We start from the raw sequence: 16638 nt of genomic DNA on the forward strand, positions 1-16638 counted from the left end.
GCACAACATGCGTATCCATCAGAATATTTTAAACAGTCCATAAAGCACTCAGGACGGACCCCATAGATAGAGGGCCGTAGTAGGGTACTCCCATAGCGGGCATGGACAATAGGAGTCCCGGTAAATGCATTTACAACCATATTTTTATTTTTGGGTTACCAGTTGCACAACAATGCACGTGCATTTGCAATATGATTCTATAGTGAAAAAACATCACCAAATGGACATGATGAAATCAACACAACGAGTGATGGAAAGGAACAACTATCACTGCCAGGCCATCCTGTGTTCATCAGGCCAGTCAATTTCACATTCCTGCAGGATTTTTATAGCATGACAAATTCGTGATGGTACCTGCCCATTGAACCATATTGCAAATGCACAGTGACTTTGCAAAAGTGAGAAAACGTAAACAAATGGACATGATGAAATCAACACAACGAGTGATGGAAATGTACAACTATCACTGCTCAGCCATCATGTGTCCATCATACCAGTCAATTTTGCATTTTTGAGCATGTCAAATTTCATATGGTAAATGCACATTGAAACATATTGTAAATGCACGTGCACTTACAATATGATTCTATAGTGAAAAAAAATCACCTAACGGAGATAATGAAATCAACACAACGAGTGATGGAAATGTACAACTATCACTGCTCGGCCATCCTGTGTTCATCAGACCAGTCAATTTTGCATTTTTGAGCATGTCAAATTTCATATGGTAAATGCACATTGAAACATATTGCAAATGCACGTGCACTTACAATATGATTATATAGTGAAAAAACATCACCTAATGGACATGATGAAATCAACACAACGAGTGATGGAAATGTACAACTATCACTGCTCGGCCATCCTGTGTTCATCAGACCAGTCAATTTTGCATTTTTGAGCATGTCAAATTTCATATGGTAAATGCACATTGAAACATATTGCAAATGCACGTGCACTTACAATATGATTCTATAGTGAAAAAACATCACCTAATGGAGATGATGAAATCAACACAATGAGTGATGGAAATGTACAACTATCACTGCTCGGCCATCCTGTGTTCATCAGGCCAGTCAATTTTGCATTTTTGAGCATGTCAAATTTCATATGGTAAATGCACATTGAAACATATTGCAAATGCACGTGCACTTACAATATGATACTATAGTGAAAAAACATCACCTAATGGACATGATGAAATCAACACAACGAGTGATGGAAAGGTACAACTATCACTGCCCGGCCATCCTGTGTTCCCATAGCGGGCATTAATATCAGAATGACCGGTAAATGCATTCACAACCATATTTTCATTTTTGGGTTACCAGGTGCCTATTTTCAATCACCAGTTGCACAACAATGCGTATCCATCAGAATATTTTAAACAGTCCATAAAGCACTCAGGACTGCCCCCATAGATAGAGGGCCGTAGTAGGGTACTCCCATAGTGGGCTTGGACAATAGGAGTCCCGGTAAATGCATTTACAACCATATTTTTATTTTGGGGTTACCAGTTGCACAACAATGCACGTGCATTTGCAATATGATTCTATAGTGAAAAAACATCACCAAATGGACATGATGAAATCAACACAACGAGTGATGGAAAGGTACAACTATCACGGCTCGGCCATCCTGTGTTCATCAGGCCAGTCAATTTTGCATTCCTGCAGCATTTTTATAGCATGACAAAATCGTGATGGTACATGCCCATTGAACCATATTGCAAATGCACAGTGACTTTGCAAAAGTGAGAAAACATAAACAAATGGACATGATGAAATCAACACAACGAGTGATGGAAAGGAACAACTATCACTGCCCGGCCATCCCGAGTTCATCAGGCCAGTCAATTTTGCATTTCTGCAGGATTTTTGAGCATGTCAAATTTCTTATGGCATTTGGCCCACAAAAAAATTCCTTATACACAATTTAAAAAAGAAAAAAAAATATGATAATAAAATCGAAAGAATTTCAAAAAACGGTCCAGAAAGCACTTTTTTAAGGGTGTGTGAAGTTTTAAAGTGTTCAACGCCGAAAACAATGGCTTTTTACATTTAAAATAAAAAATAAAAACACAAAATGTGTTTCACACCAGTATAAAAAACAACATTGCCACTTTGCATGAATCAACGCCGAATTGGGTGGTAATTGGCCAATGTGTATATGGTTTGTCCGATGCCAATGACTTGCCATTCATTTTTGTCAAATACAGGGGGGTATTCCCTTACAGGGATTGAACGCATGTTCTTCAGATTAAAAGACCAAATTATTTAGCACATCTCTGTTTCCTGCTTAGAATTTCAACATTCTGGAAAGTAGAAGTTGGGTCTTTGCAAAAAAACATGGAGAAGCTAGGGATTGAACCCAGGACCTCATATATGCAAAGCATGCACTCTACCACTGAGCTACAACCCCTATCTGCAAAAGAAGAAATTGTTTCTTATTTTCTTAAATTTCTCCTTTATTATAGCAGGTAAGCCAGTTAAGAACAAGTTCTCATACACAACTGCGACCTGGCCAAGGTAAAGCAAAGCAGTGCAATTCATTTGCAGTCTGGATGTGGAGGGGTGAACATCTCCTGCTCTGACTGCAGCTGGAAGGGACTGCTGCGAGAGGACTAGGCCGCCTGTGATTGCCTTGATAAGGCGGAGCTTTACCTAGTATAGACTTACAGATGACCTGGAGCCAGTGGTTCTGGCGACGAGTTACACATGGAACAAACTAGCTCACAGTCAATAACAAAATAGAAGGGATTTTAAAAAAGGCAATAAATATGCCATAGTACTGAAGTAGTCACAATTTAGCAAATGAACACTGGAGTGATAGATGAGCAGATGATGATGTGCAATGTAAAGAATTGCTATTTCTTATGCAGGTGACCAACCTACTGCTAAATACATGGCTACAACTCACAGTAAAGCCTGTGGGGTCCCCTACAGGATAGCTCCCACATTACACACTAACTACCGAGGACATACAGATAAGACTCCTACACACATTGGCAGGGAGAAACAGAATAGGGAGAGACAACCTTGACTTGGAGACAAACCAGCGCACACACATAACCTCCTTTTTCTAGCTGAACATTGTGTGACTGAGAACAGGCATGGAGGGATTCTACGATGACGGACAGACAACTGAGCCAATGACGGAAGACTACACCCCAGCTTGAGCCTGAACCAATCCAAAGATCCGATCTTCCAGAATCAACCTACTTTCTGTTCTGTATATTAGTGGTGTACTGAATACAAACGCTCTCTTTTCCTGCTGTTCTGTGCGAGCGAACGGGAGAGCCGTAATTACGCTGTACTAGATATCTTCACTCTGAATAAACTGTCGCTTGTCATAACAATTTACCACTTTGTCTGAATCGATCCTTGACCGGCTCACCCATCTACATATCCTATTATCAACAGAAACTTGGTAGCAGGAGGATGGTTGAATAACGATCCAGTCGAAGTGAGTTGATTTGGGTGTGAGAGGGGCGAGTGGGTGAAAGGACGATTCTAAGAGGACGGGTGAAGACATTCAGGGGAGGACAACAATTCTGCTCAACTCGGGAAACTGATCTAAAAGGTGCACCATAAACAAGGTAAGCAAAACCTGTTAAATCAAACTTTGCATATTGTCGTATAGTCTGTCTAAATTTTGATCAGTATTTCCGAGTAAGTATGAATTCTTGTGTAAATTTATCATTTGCTGACGAGTCGAAAAGAACAGTGAAGTGAACATATGTAGTAACAAGCCGGCAACGGCCGGTGTGATATAAATCATTGATGAGATATCAGTAAGGGGATAGTTAATTACTATTCATTAAATCTGGCGCCGAGGGGATAAATTGTAATTTTGTCCCGCGACCCGGTCAGCACAGTCTGATAGCTTTCAATGATGAGAGATCACTTTAAGGCCTAGATAGTTCCGATAGGGGTCAGGAATAGAGATCAGTAAGGGGATAGTTAATTACTATTCATTAAATCTGGCGCCGAGGGGAGAAATTGTAATTTTGTCCCGCGACCCGGTACGGCTCAGTCTGATAGAGATTCTGATAGGGGTCGGACATGTGTAATAATTCTGTTATGGGTCAGCTCGATAGGGATCAGGAATAGAGATCAGTAAGGGGATAGTTAACTACTATTCATTAAACATAGCGCCGAGGGGAGAAATTGTAATTTTGTCCCGTGACCCGGTCGAGGATAGTCTGATAGAGGTTCACTGATAAGGACCGGCTTTCAGGGGTCAGAGATATAACGTGTTGTTTTGTCTTGTTTTGTCTATTTGTAACTGTTTATATTAAAATGCAATGTGGGTTAAGAGAGACGTTGCAGGAAGCTAGAGAGAAAGAGGCAGAAAAGAACAAAAATCACGTATAAGAAAGAAGGGTCAGATACGAAGGGAGCGAGATTAATGAGAATCCTAATTGAGGGAAAACTTTGGGCGTTTAAATTAGTGCTATTTTCTGTTGTTCAGATGCCGGAGTAACAAATACAGATAACTGAAAATTGGGTCTATTTGCGGAGAATCACAGTTCCGTAGCATTGGTGGTTCAGTGGTAGAATTCTCATCTGCCATGTGGGAGCCCAGGGTTCGGTTCCCAGCTGAGGTGTAAAAATAATTATATATGTCTGAGTTTTTGGTTGTAATTAAACTAATTGCTTTGCAGAGAAAGTTGTAGTCACTAGTATTGGTATAAGATATAAACTGAACTTTTAAATAGTTTGTTTGGTTCAAATTGAAAGACTAATTCATTCAACTTAATATAAGAACGGAGATTTTGATGCAAGGCGATGTCTGTTCACTAAATTATTTGTTGGGAATAATACATTGGGAAAAGAGTCGTAATTAAAATGCTAATTCAAAGACGAGACAGTAACTTAAATCAAATTAATTCTGAATAATAACGGGGGAACAATTACGATAGATTTGTGTCCATCGAAATGTTTTTATAAGATTAGCGAATTGAGAGATGTTGATTGATGTTGTAAACTCTAATTCAGGATTCAACAGATGTGATAAATTAGGTTTGGTTTATCGAACCCGAAATACTGTTGTTGCAGACAGCCAACCATTATTTACAATGAGTTGAAAATCGTTGCGAAATGAGTCAAGATTGAGCGCTTGTTGATGACATCACTCGCGAGGTTTCCGTCGCCACGGAAATGATGTCTTGACTGGGGGTGACAGAGAAAATGGTTAGTGTCTTTTAGAAGGAAATGCGTGCATTATTGTTGAGTCACTTTTCAGAAGTTGATAAACATTTCGAAATACATTTTTAAAAGGAGTATGTAAATCGTCAGGAAAGATGCTAAAAACTAGCAGCTGATTCGCTGGGTGGGTATCATTGATTTGTGGCGTTTATTTGGACTGTAAGTAGGCCATGAGAAAGATAGATTGAATGTCTGAATCATAAAACATCGTGATAATGGATTCTGATGGTTATTGATTATTGGTTTGATCGTTTAAATAACACCAGTGAATTTGAGCACTGTTTCCATTATGTGGAACGGTGTCAGGGTATTAATGGTGAAAAGCAACCTCTATAGTAAACCATAATTGTACATGTTTTGGTAAACTAGCTAGGTTGAATTTGGTTATTTGAGTATTTCCCTTGATACGTAGACATACGTAACAGGGGCAAGTTGTTTTTCCTTGAGGAACACGCAGATGGTGTTTTGTTTTATTGAGATGTAAATGTGAGTTGAAGGAGCCAAGGGAAAATACGTTATTTTTATTAAATATCAGGGGTTATAATCTTGGGGAAAATGAGGCCATAAACGACCAAATTGGAAAGGCCTGGAAGTTTTGATTAATCATTAAGGTTTGCAAATATATACACATAGAACATTTGTTAGGACCATTTGTTTTTGTGCAAAGGTATTTTAAAGAGACACGCTCAAATATGGAACTTTATGAGTTTTTATTTTATGAGTTTTAAATTACACAAGTGAATTTGGATTTTAAGGATAAAGGGTTCTTTAATATGTCTAATGTAGTATAGAACTGGACTATAAATGGGTGGGTTGACTTATTGACCTTATCATGACTGTCTTCTAAGGTCTGATCAGCCTTAGGGGAGAGTCATTGGTATAATGAATGTGGTCATAATGAGTGACTAGTTTTAAGGTAAATTCATTATAAAGGAGTTTAGGTTAGGAGGTTAGAATTATGAGAAAGTGGTTCAGGATTCTGTTTTATAACACTAGCTGTGAAGTTTTTGAATGGGCTATTGTAGTAACGAGTGATCACCAAAGTGCGAATAGAAAGTCATATGATGCGAACGTGATGCATTAGGCATGGCCAAGTGTGAATGACGGATATTTAAATTGATAACTCGGACTTGAGACCGATTTAGCCTTCGGGAAAGGGTCTCTCTAAGGTCCTAACAAAGCATAAGTGTGTGTGAAGTACATTGGGTAGTGAAGTAAGGGTGAAAATCCGGGGGACACTAGACTTCTTAATACCCTAGGGGACCCACAGTGCATAATTGAGTTCTTACTTTAGACCTAATTGGGGGCCGATTTAGCCGCAGGGAAAGGGTATCACTTGGGTTTCAGTAAAGGCATGGGTTGTTGGCAGTATTGTAGTGTACATGGAATATCGTTGGAAATGGAAAAGGTGTTGAGAACGCTGAAGTCCACTCTAGGATTAAATAAAGGCAGAGAGGGCAAGGAGTGGAGGAGACTGGGTGAAAAGCTGTACAGAGAATGGACAGAAGGTGGGGCTATTGCATCTCCTACTGGTCTGCTTGCTGGGGAGAATGAAGATTTGTGTGTGTCTGGTGTAAATTGAAGTTTACTGGCGTAAATTAAGATTTGTGAGACTCAAATCGTGTGCATGAAATACGCTTGATATTCAGTCGGGGACTAATATCGGTATGAATGAGGTCAGGGACCGAGTGAGTGTGGTACATTAGGTATTTCAGTTGGAGCTGGTACCGGTGAGAATGTTGAAAAAGACGCAGGCTTGCTGATGAGAGTAATATCATAGAATATTGAGGGGGTGTGCATGACTGTTGGAAAAGGTGTTAAACTCTATTAACGTAAAATTATGTGTGTAGAGTTATATTATGAGGTTTGAACTATACTAATATTGTGGAATTACATAATCAACATCTGAACATACTTACGATAAACATTAATTGAGCCACTGAGTAATAGATAAGATATACACTAGGTACGGGGCGACGGGTGTGGTTGATGTAAGACGGGAGTGGTGTTCTAACCAAGTGCTGAGAAATAAGGTAGATTTATTTTGTTCTTTTAATTAATTTACACAAGTACTCCCCGGTTATTGATTTTGGTTTGATTGTTCAGATAACACCACTGAAATTAAACAGGAGGTTAAGGTAGACTAACATTAGAATCTGTTTTCATTATGGGGAACAATGAAAGGCCCGCAGAGGGGATTGCAGGCTGAGGTTTTTATGTTAAAGGGACAGTGCACATTTATCACAGTTGTGTGTGTGTCTAATGGCTGGGGATTTAAGAAGTATTTTTGGGGAGACAATTTGGAGAAACACGAATAAAACATGAAACACCGAGACAAATTATTTGAGTTTGAGGGGATTATCATAATTATTAGGTTTTGTTTTTGTAGTAAACGTTTGGGTTAAGGGGATTTTCACGTTCCCAGAGACATGGTATTTTACAGATAGGGGAAAAGGCAGACGGAGGGGCCCTCCCCCGCACTGCAGAGACCTTGAAAGTTGGAGAGAAGAGAGGAGAGGTTTTTGGAAAGGGGGGGGGGGGTAGGACAGGCAAAGATAGCAGTTGCTGAATGGAGACAGGGGGGAGAGTTGGACATGTGGAAAATGAAGGGGGCGCTCCTACAGGATAATGTCAGAACATAAGGATACTATACTAATCTTACCTAAGTCATTATTTAGAGTAGGTAAGGTTGATACCTGGGCAGAGTCAGGTATCAAAAGGGGGATGGGTAAATTGTGGTCTAGGATAGGATGGGGCCTATTGGATAAGAAACTAATAATTTAAAAAATGTAAGCTAACAATTGGGCCTAGAAGTTAAAGATATAATCAGATAAAACATATGAGAAATTGTTTGTTTAACCAAGCCTGTATGTCCAGGATTTTATGCATTACAGGTGAACTACAGGTGAAGTTACTCAATCCAGTCCCAGAGGCTTGGGGACCATAGAAGACCCCTGGTGACAGCTAGCTGAAAGAGCTACCCAGATTCATATCGCACGGCGGAAGGGTAAGACACTTTTTCACTGTCAGACAATAAACAGAGTTCGGGAGAAGAACTGGAATTAACAGAATTCCGGGGGCCAACTCTCGAATGAAGTAACCCTCCCTGTCCTATCACCCCTGTTTTTGTTCATAGAAGTGAGGATGTATCTGGCTCTGGCTAAGTGATGTGTATTTTGTTCCAAAATGAACATAAGAGATCCCTAGATCTGGGTAGACAGGAAGTTAGAGTAGAGATTACATGATAACCGACTTCGGACTGTTCTAGGATTGGAGAAGAGGGTATCCTTATAGCATAGAGGATCCCACAAAGGTGGATAGGTTTTCCATGATATGGGGAAACCTGGGAGCAATGTTGAACTTTGTAAAGGTGATGAAATCCTACTAACCATAAAAAATATTAAGCTCTCTGATGCAGGCACTCACACCCTCGGACTACAAAGGACGAGGACAGACATGATGGGTGTGTTTTCTATTAAGGTACTGCCAAGACCAGAGGTAACCGGACACACTCCTCTACCACCACTGTGTTAAAAATACCATTCAGGTAATTACATTTACATTTACATTTAAGTCATTTAGCAGACGCTCTTATCCAGAGCGACTTACAAATTGGTGCATTCACCTTATGACATCCAGTGGAACAGTCACTTTACAATAGTGCATCTAAATCTTAAAGGGGGGGGGTGAGAAGGATTACTTATCCTATCCTAGATATTCCTTAAAGAGGTGGGGTTTCAGGTGTCACCGGAAGGTGGTGATTGACTCCGCTGTCCTGGCGTCGTGAGGGAGTTTGTTCCACCATTGGGGGGCCAGCGCAGCATGTTAGAGACTATTCGGCTATTGATCAATTAGGAACTGGGACTGGTTTTGATGGTAGGGACAATTTGTGGCTGTCTTATATGAGGTACACAGCTAAAACCCTGAGAAGAAAGGACTGCATTATTTGTAGTCATGCTAGACCTGTTCTGGCTACACACCCATTTGCTGTAGGTGAAGGAGAGGGGTGGTTGTGTATTCTGAGAAGTTTTTACCAGGTTAAGCCCAATTCAACCCGCTGTTCCTCTTTGAGCCTTGTGTTTCCTGCAGTACCTCCTCATCGGGCCTCTTGGGTTGTTGAGGCATATGGGGGCAATTACAGTTGCATCACGGGTACAGGTAATGGCATTGATTATGGGAGATTGCCTGAAGCTGATTGCAGTAGTAACATAACCATTAATTCCACTTGGCCAGTTACAGGCCTAAACCAAACTAGTGGTCTGGCTGATGTGTGGAGCCAAAAGAGTGCTGAGACCCATTCTTAGAGGAGAATGGCAAGGTACGTGTGGTCTGACCAGTGATAATTCCACTGACGATTGTTGATGTTGCTGCTGAACAGCTGCTGAGTTCTGTAACCAGGGGACCTGAAAACATTCCATCCCATGGGAGACATAGATGTAGTGCTCCATGGACAGAGGATGTAGTTGACATACACACTAACCTGTTGGGAGTGCCAGTGGGGGTTCCTCATGAGTTTCAGGCCTTGAGTAGGAATGATGGACTCTGGCACTTACTACCTATTATGGGTCCAGCCATGGTGGATGCTAGACAGACTGCATGGATTAATTATTTCTACTATAATCAACAGCGTTTTGTGAATTACTCCCGTGATGCACTCACTGGTATGTCTGAACAGCTTGAGGCCACATTTGGGGTTTCCAAACAGAATAGACTTGCCTTGGATATGCTTCTTGCCAGTCAGGGGGACGTCTGCAAGATGTTCGGTAAACAATGTTGCACGTATATTCCTAATAATACCAGTCCAGATGGTGGTATATCTAAGGCGGGCTTGATGCACTATCTGCTAAGATGAGGTCCACGGGGGGAGGGGTGGAGGAGTCTGTTCTCTTGGCCTGGTTTGGTAAGTACACTGGTATGGTGGTTACTGGATTTCTGACCCTAATTCTTGTATTATTTGTTATTGATGTGATGTGCTGCTTGCATCATACCGTGTTTTAAGAAGTCTGTTACAGATGTGATGAAGGCTTCAGGGAGGATGGGACTGACTGAGGATGACACATGGTATGCTGTGGGTGAGGTAGTAGAATACATTTTACACCACCACAGTTCCTTGTTATACATTTTTATGATTTCTTTCCAGTATGTTTGTTCTCCCTGTTGTGAAGGTTTAGAGTCCCTGGGTGGCAAGGAGCCCACCTGATACAGGATAGGAGTAGCTGAGAGGACCAGATGGTTTCTAATAATTCTTTACTCTGTTTTCCATGACCAAAGTTTTATCCTACATCTTACATGTCAATAACAATAAAGTTTTATCCTGTTTTTGATAAGTGACACCCTTGGGGGTGACAAAAGGGGGAAACAAAAGCATACAACAAAGGAATATATCACTTGTTATTAATAATAAACTTTTTATTATTTTCATGAAATGCTATGACTGCTGAAATAAAGGATAATGAGTGACACCCTAGCGGGTGTCAAAAGGGGGACTTAAATTTCACACTATTTTCTTTTGTTCTGTTTTTGAATGAGCTGTTCTCTTTTGACATGAAGGTAGTTTAAACTTTGTAACTGTTATATGATTCATTGCTGAATTTTTGTTCACACCCTTGGGGTTATTTTACAATATAGCCATTACCATATATAAGATTGAATATTATCTGCTGTTGCCTTGTGTGGATGTATGTATGTGTTATGCTACCTAGCTGATTTGAAACATTGTTAAAAGTATCAGGGCCATGGAACTTTCTCATGCTGGAAAAATACAGAAGGGAGGGCACATTCAGAGCGTGGGGTTGCGAGAACAAGCGGTCTTTTTGTTAGATAACAGGAGCCAGGTGCGAGATAACGGTATGGAGCATGAGACCCATCTTTCAGTTTTTGCAGCCATTTTAGGAGGGGGATCCAGTTGCTTTTATTGATTAAGCTTCTCCATTGTATGTCGTGTCCCATCTGGGATGGGAAGAGGGGGAAATGATTTTTTCTTTGTGGGCCATTTCCGTATAGACTTACCTTGTTTTGGCTATTTTTCCTTTTTGGATTATGTTTTCGTTTTTGCTTGGAGTAATGTATCTGGACTATATCACATCTCTTAGGAGATGTGAAGAGAGGGAATCACAACTTTTTCCTGCTGGAAAAAGTTGGCTTATGTGGACAATCATTTTACTTTTATTTTGAGCTGTTCTCCGCTCTGTTAAATGAGGGTTGTAAGTTCCTAGGTGGCTGGTAGCCAACTTAGTACATAGTGGGATTGAATGGAGAACATGATGGCAATACATATATCTATTTCTGTTTAATACCGTGCCTTATTTCATAGTCCCTTTGGGAGAAGTTTCTCTTTGTGTCTGGATCTAGTTAGTTTGTGTCACGTCCCTGGTGAGACGTGAAGAGAGGGTTTTGTAAAGAATTGCTATTTCTTATGCAGGTGACCAACCTACTGCTAAATACATGGCTACAACTCACAGTAAAGCCTGTGGGGTCCCCTACAGGATAGCTCCCACATTACACACTAACTACCGAGGACATACAGATAAGACTCCTACACACATTGGCAGGGAGAAACAGAATAGGGAGAGACAACCTTGACTTGGAGACAAACCAGCGCGCACACATAACCTCCTTTTTCTAGCTGAACATTGTGTGACTGAGAACAGGCATGGAGGGATTCTCCGATGACGGATAGACAACTGAGCCAATGACGGAAGACTACACCCCAGCTTGAGCCTGAACCAATCCAAAGATCCGATCTTCCAGAATCAACCTACTTTCTGTTCTGTATATTAGTGGTGTACTGAATACAAACGCTCTCTTTTCCTGCTGTTCTGTGCGAGCGAACGGGAGAGCCGTAATTACGCTGTACTAGATATCTTCACTCTGAATAAACTGTAGCTTGTCATAACAATTTACCACTTTGTCTGAATCGATCCTTGACCGGCTCACCCATCTACATATCCTATTATCAACAGCAAGTAGAAATACTGGTGTGCAAAAGTGCAGAAAGTAAATAAAAACAATATGGCGATGAGGTAGGTAGATTGGGTGGGCTATTTACAGATGGGCATGCCACTTCTGTTCTATAAATGTACTAACAGGGATTGAATGCATGTTCTTCAGATTAAAAGACCAAATTATTTAGCACATCTCTGTTTCCTGCTTAGAATTTCAACATTCTGGAAAGTAGAAGTTGGGTCTTTGCAAAAAACATAGGGAAGCTGGGGATTGAACCCAGGACCTCATACATGAAAAGCATGCACTCTACCACTGAGCTAAACCCCATTTCTGGGAAAGAAAAAACTGTTTCTTATTTTCTTAAATTTCTCCTTTATTATAGCAGGTAAGCCAGTTAAGAACAAGTTCTCATACACAACTGCGACCTGACCAAGGTAAAGCAAAGCAGTGCAATTCATTTGAAGTCTGGACGCGGAGGGGTGAACATCTCCTGCTCTGACTGCAGCTGGAAGGGACTGCTGCGAGAGGACTAGGCCGCCTGTGATTGCCTTGATAAGGCGGAGCTTTACCTAGCATAGACTTACAGATGACCTGGAATCAGTGGTTCTGGCGACGAGTTACACATGGAACAAACTAGCGCACAGTCAATAACAAAATAGAAGGGATTTTTTTTAAAGGCAATAAATATGCCATAGTACCGAAGTAATCACAATTTAGCAAATGAACACTGGAGTGATAGATGAGCAGATGATGTGCAAGTAGAAATACTGGTGTGCAAAAGTGCAGAAAGTAAATAAAAACAATATGGCGATGAGGTAGGTAGATTGGGTGGGCTATTTACAGATGGGCATCTCCTGCTCTGACTGCAGCTGGAAGGGACTGCTGCGCAAGGACTAGGCCGCCTATGAGTGCTTTGATAAGGCGGAGCTTTACCTAGCATAGACTTACAGATGACCTGGAGCCAGTGGTTCTGGCGACGAGTTACACATGGAACAAACAAGCGCACAGTCAATAACAAAATAGCCAGTGGTTCTGGCGACGAATATGTAGCGAGGGCCAGCCGACTAGAGCATACAGGTCGCAGTGGCCATATCAAGACAATTTACCTTTTCTTTACACTGTTGTGATGAAAGTACATTTCCATAATATCAGCTATCTACCATAAACGTCGAACAGGGATTGAACCCATGTGCTTCAGTAAACAAAAACAGATGGCTTTGCGCATCTATTTCATTTTTAGAATGTCAACATTGTAGAAAGTGGGAGTTGTGCAAAATCTAATTTAACAAGTGAATACTCTCAAAAGACAAGTTGGGGAATACTGTAGGACAGAAACCATGTAAAGCGGCTCTATCGTAGAGATACTTCCCCTTAATATAATAGTTGTGTTCAAATATTGATACAACATGATTTTTCTACAAAGTACTCCAATTAATGTAAATTTCCATGGAATTTAAAGCATTTTCTATAAAGGTACGGATGGGATTTGAACCCATGGTCTTCAGTTTACGAGACCGACACCTTACCACTTGGCCACCAACTGAGCTATTCCGGCAATTCACTCAACATGATTCTGTGGCACCCTTGACAATACACATGCATGTGACTCATAATTTTGACACTCAAAATGTACATAATAGCCAGTATGGGGATCGAACCCATGACCTTGGCGTTAAGCAACACACTCTAACCAACTGAGCTAACCGGCCATTTGCTATTTTGCTCAATTGTTGAAATGCACCGAGCCTCTGCAAGTTCTGGCACGTCAACAAACAAGTCCACCAACAGCATAGCCTGACAAGACTGGACCCTCTTGGTTGCTTCTTGCGGAAATTCCAAACGGCTGGGGAATTAGCTCAAATGCTTTGCACGCGTGAGGTAGTGGGATCGATGCCCACATTCTCCAAAAGCACATTGTTTTATGGATCCAAGAAAACTCCAGTTCACACTTCATGCAGCCTTGTCTTACGACAACCTACTGTCATGTAAACAATGACAAGAAACTGTCATGTAACAATGACAAGAAACTCTCATGTAACACTGATGTCACAATGTCAGATGAAAAAGAAAGACATTACTTACTTTCAGAGAGCAGCGTATCACACACTCTAACCAACTGAGCTAACCAGCCGCTGGCTACAGAGCACAATTGTTGAGATGCACCGAGCCTCTGCAAGTGCTGGAGCGCAAACTAACAAGTCCACCAACAGCATAGCCTGACAAGACTGGACACTCTTGGTTGCTCCTTGTGGCAATTCCAAACAGCTGGGGAATTTGATCAATTGGTATTGTGTTTGCTTAGCATGCTATAGGTAGTGGGATCGATGCCCACATTCCCCAAATACACATTTTTTTGTGGATCCAAGAAAGCTGCAGTTCACACTTCATGCAGCCTTGTCTTATGGCAACCTACTGTCATGTAGCAATGACAAGCAACTTTAATGTAACACTGATGTCAAAATGTCAGATGAAAAAGCAAGACATTACTTAATTTCAGAGGAGCAGCGTAGCACACAACATTGAGGCCCACAAACAAAGCTGTGGAAAGTTTCCTTGAAGCCAGAGCATGAAGAAAGAATAAATACAGAAGCCCGGGATCAAACCAGGGATCTTTATATATTCAGTCTAACGCTCTCCAAACTGAGCTATTCCGGTAATTCACTCAATATAATTCCGTGGCACCCTTGACAATTCACATGCATGTGACTCATAATTTTGACACTCAAAATGTACATAATAGCCACTATGGGGATCGAACCCATGCAATTGGCGTTATTAGCACCACTCTCTAACTAACTGAGCTAACCGGCCATTTGCTATTTTGCTCAATTGTTGAAATGCACCGAGCCTCTGTAAGTGCTGGCACGTCAACAAACAAGTCCACCAACAGCATAGCCTGACAAGACTGGACCCTCTTGGTTGCTTCTTGCGGAAATTCCAAACGGCTGGGGAATTATCTCAAATGCTTTGCACGCGTGAGGTAGTGGGATTGATGCCCACATTCTCCAAAAGCACATTGGTTTATGGATCCAAGAAAACTCCAGTTCACACTTCATGCAGCCTTGTCTTACGACAACCTACTGTCATGTAAACAATGACAAGAAACTGTCATGTAACAATGACAAGAAACTCTCATGTAACACTGATGTCACAATGTTAGATGAAAAAGAAAGACATTACTTACTTTCAGAGAGCAGCGTATCACACACTCTAACCAACTGAGCTAACCGGCCGCTGGCTACAGAGCACAATTGTTGAGATGCACCGAGCCTCTGCAAGTGCAGGAGCGCAAACTAACAAGTCCACCATCAGCATAACCTGACAAGACTGGACACTCTTGGTTGGGACTTGTGGCAATTCCAAACAGCTGGGGAATTTGATCAATTGGTATTGTGTTTTCTTAGCATGCTATAGGTACTGGGATCGATGCCCGCATTCCCCAAAAACACATTTTTTTGTGGATCCAAGAAAGCTGCAGTTCACACTTCATGTAGCCTTGTCTTACGACAACCTACTGTCATGTAGCAATGACAAGCAACTTTAATGTAACACTGATGTCAAAATGTCAGATGAAAAAGCAAGAAATTACTTACTTTCAGAGGAGCAGAGTAGCACACACCATTGAGGCCCACAAACAAAGCTGTGGAAAGTTTCCTTGAAGCCAGAACATAAAGAAAGAACAAATACAGATGCCAAAACCCGGGATGGAAACAGGGAGCTTTAGATCTTCAGTTTTAACGCTCTCCCAACAGAGCTATTCCGGCAATTCACTTAACCTAATTCTGTGGCACCCTTGACAATTCACATGAATGTGACTCATAATTTTGACACTCAAAATGTACATAATAGCCACTATGGGAATCGAAACCATGACCTTGGCGTTATTAGCAGCACACTATAACCAACTGATCTAACCGGCCATTTGCTATTTTCCTCAATTTTTGAAATTCACCGAGCCTCTGCAAGTGCTGGCACGTCAACAAACAAGTCCACCAACAGCATAGCCTGACAAGACTGGACCCTCTTGGTTGCTTCTTGTGGAAATTCCAAACGGCTGGGGAATTAGCTCAAATGCTTTGCACGCGTGAGGTAGTGGGATCGATGCCCGCATGCTCCAAAATCACATAGTTTTATGGATCCAAGAAAACTCCAGTTCACACTTCATGCAGCCTTGTCTTACGACAACCTTCTGTCATGTAAACAATGACAAGAAACTGTCATGTAACAATGACAAGAAACTCTCATGTAACACTGATGTCACAATGTCAGATGAAAAAGATAGAAATTACTTACTTTCAGAGAGCAGCGTATCACACACTCTAACCAACTGAGCTAACCGGCCACTGTCTACAGAGCGCAATTGTTGAGATGCACCGAGCCTCTGCAAGTGCTGGAGCGCAAACTAACAAGTCCACCAACAGCATAGCCTGACAAGACTGGACACTGCCCCAGGACAACCTGACATGATGACTCCTTGATGTCC

The 16638-nt window shown here is 41.3% G+C and overlaps 1 non-coding gene across 1 annotated transcript; it reads right to left on the minus strand.

Annotated features, from left to right (window-relative positions):
• Nucleotides 1-2349: 2349 nt before the first annotated feature.
• On the minus strand, nt 2350-2421 carry trnaa-ugc. Its single transcript has one exon. It is a non-coding gene; the product is annotated as a tRNA-Ala (tRNA).
• Between the last annotated feature and the right edge of the window lie 14217 nt (nt 2422-16638).

This window comes from Oncorhynchus gorbuscha, linkage group LG03 (genome assembly GCF_021184085.1).
Source record: "Oncorhynchus gorbuscha isolate QuinsamMale2020 ecotype Even-year linkage group LG03, OgorEven_v1.0, whole genome shotgun sequence".
Taxonomy (NCBI): domain Eukaryota; kingdom Metazoa; phylum Chordata; class Actinopteri; order Salmoniformes; family Salmonidae; genus Oncorhynchus; species Oncorhynchus gorbuscha.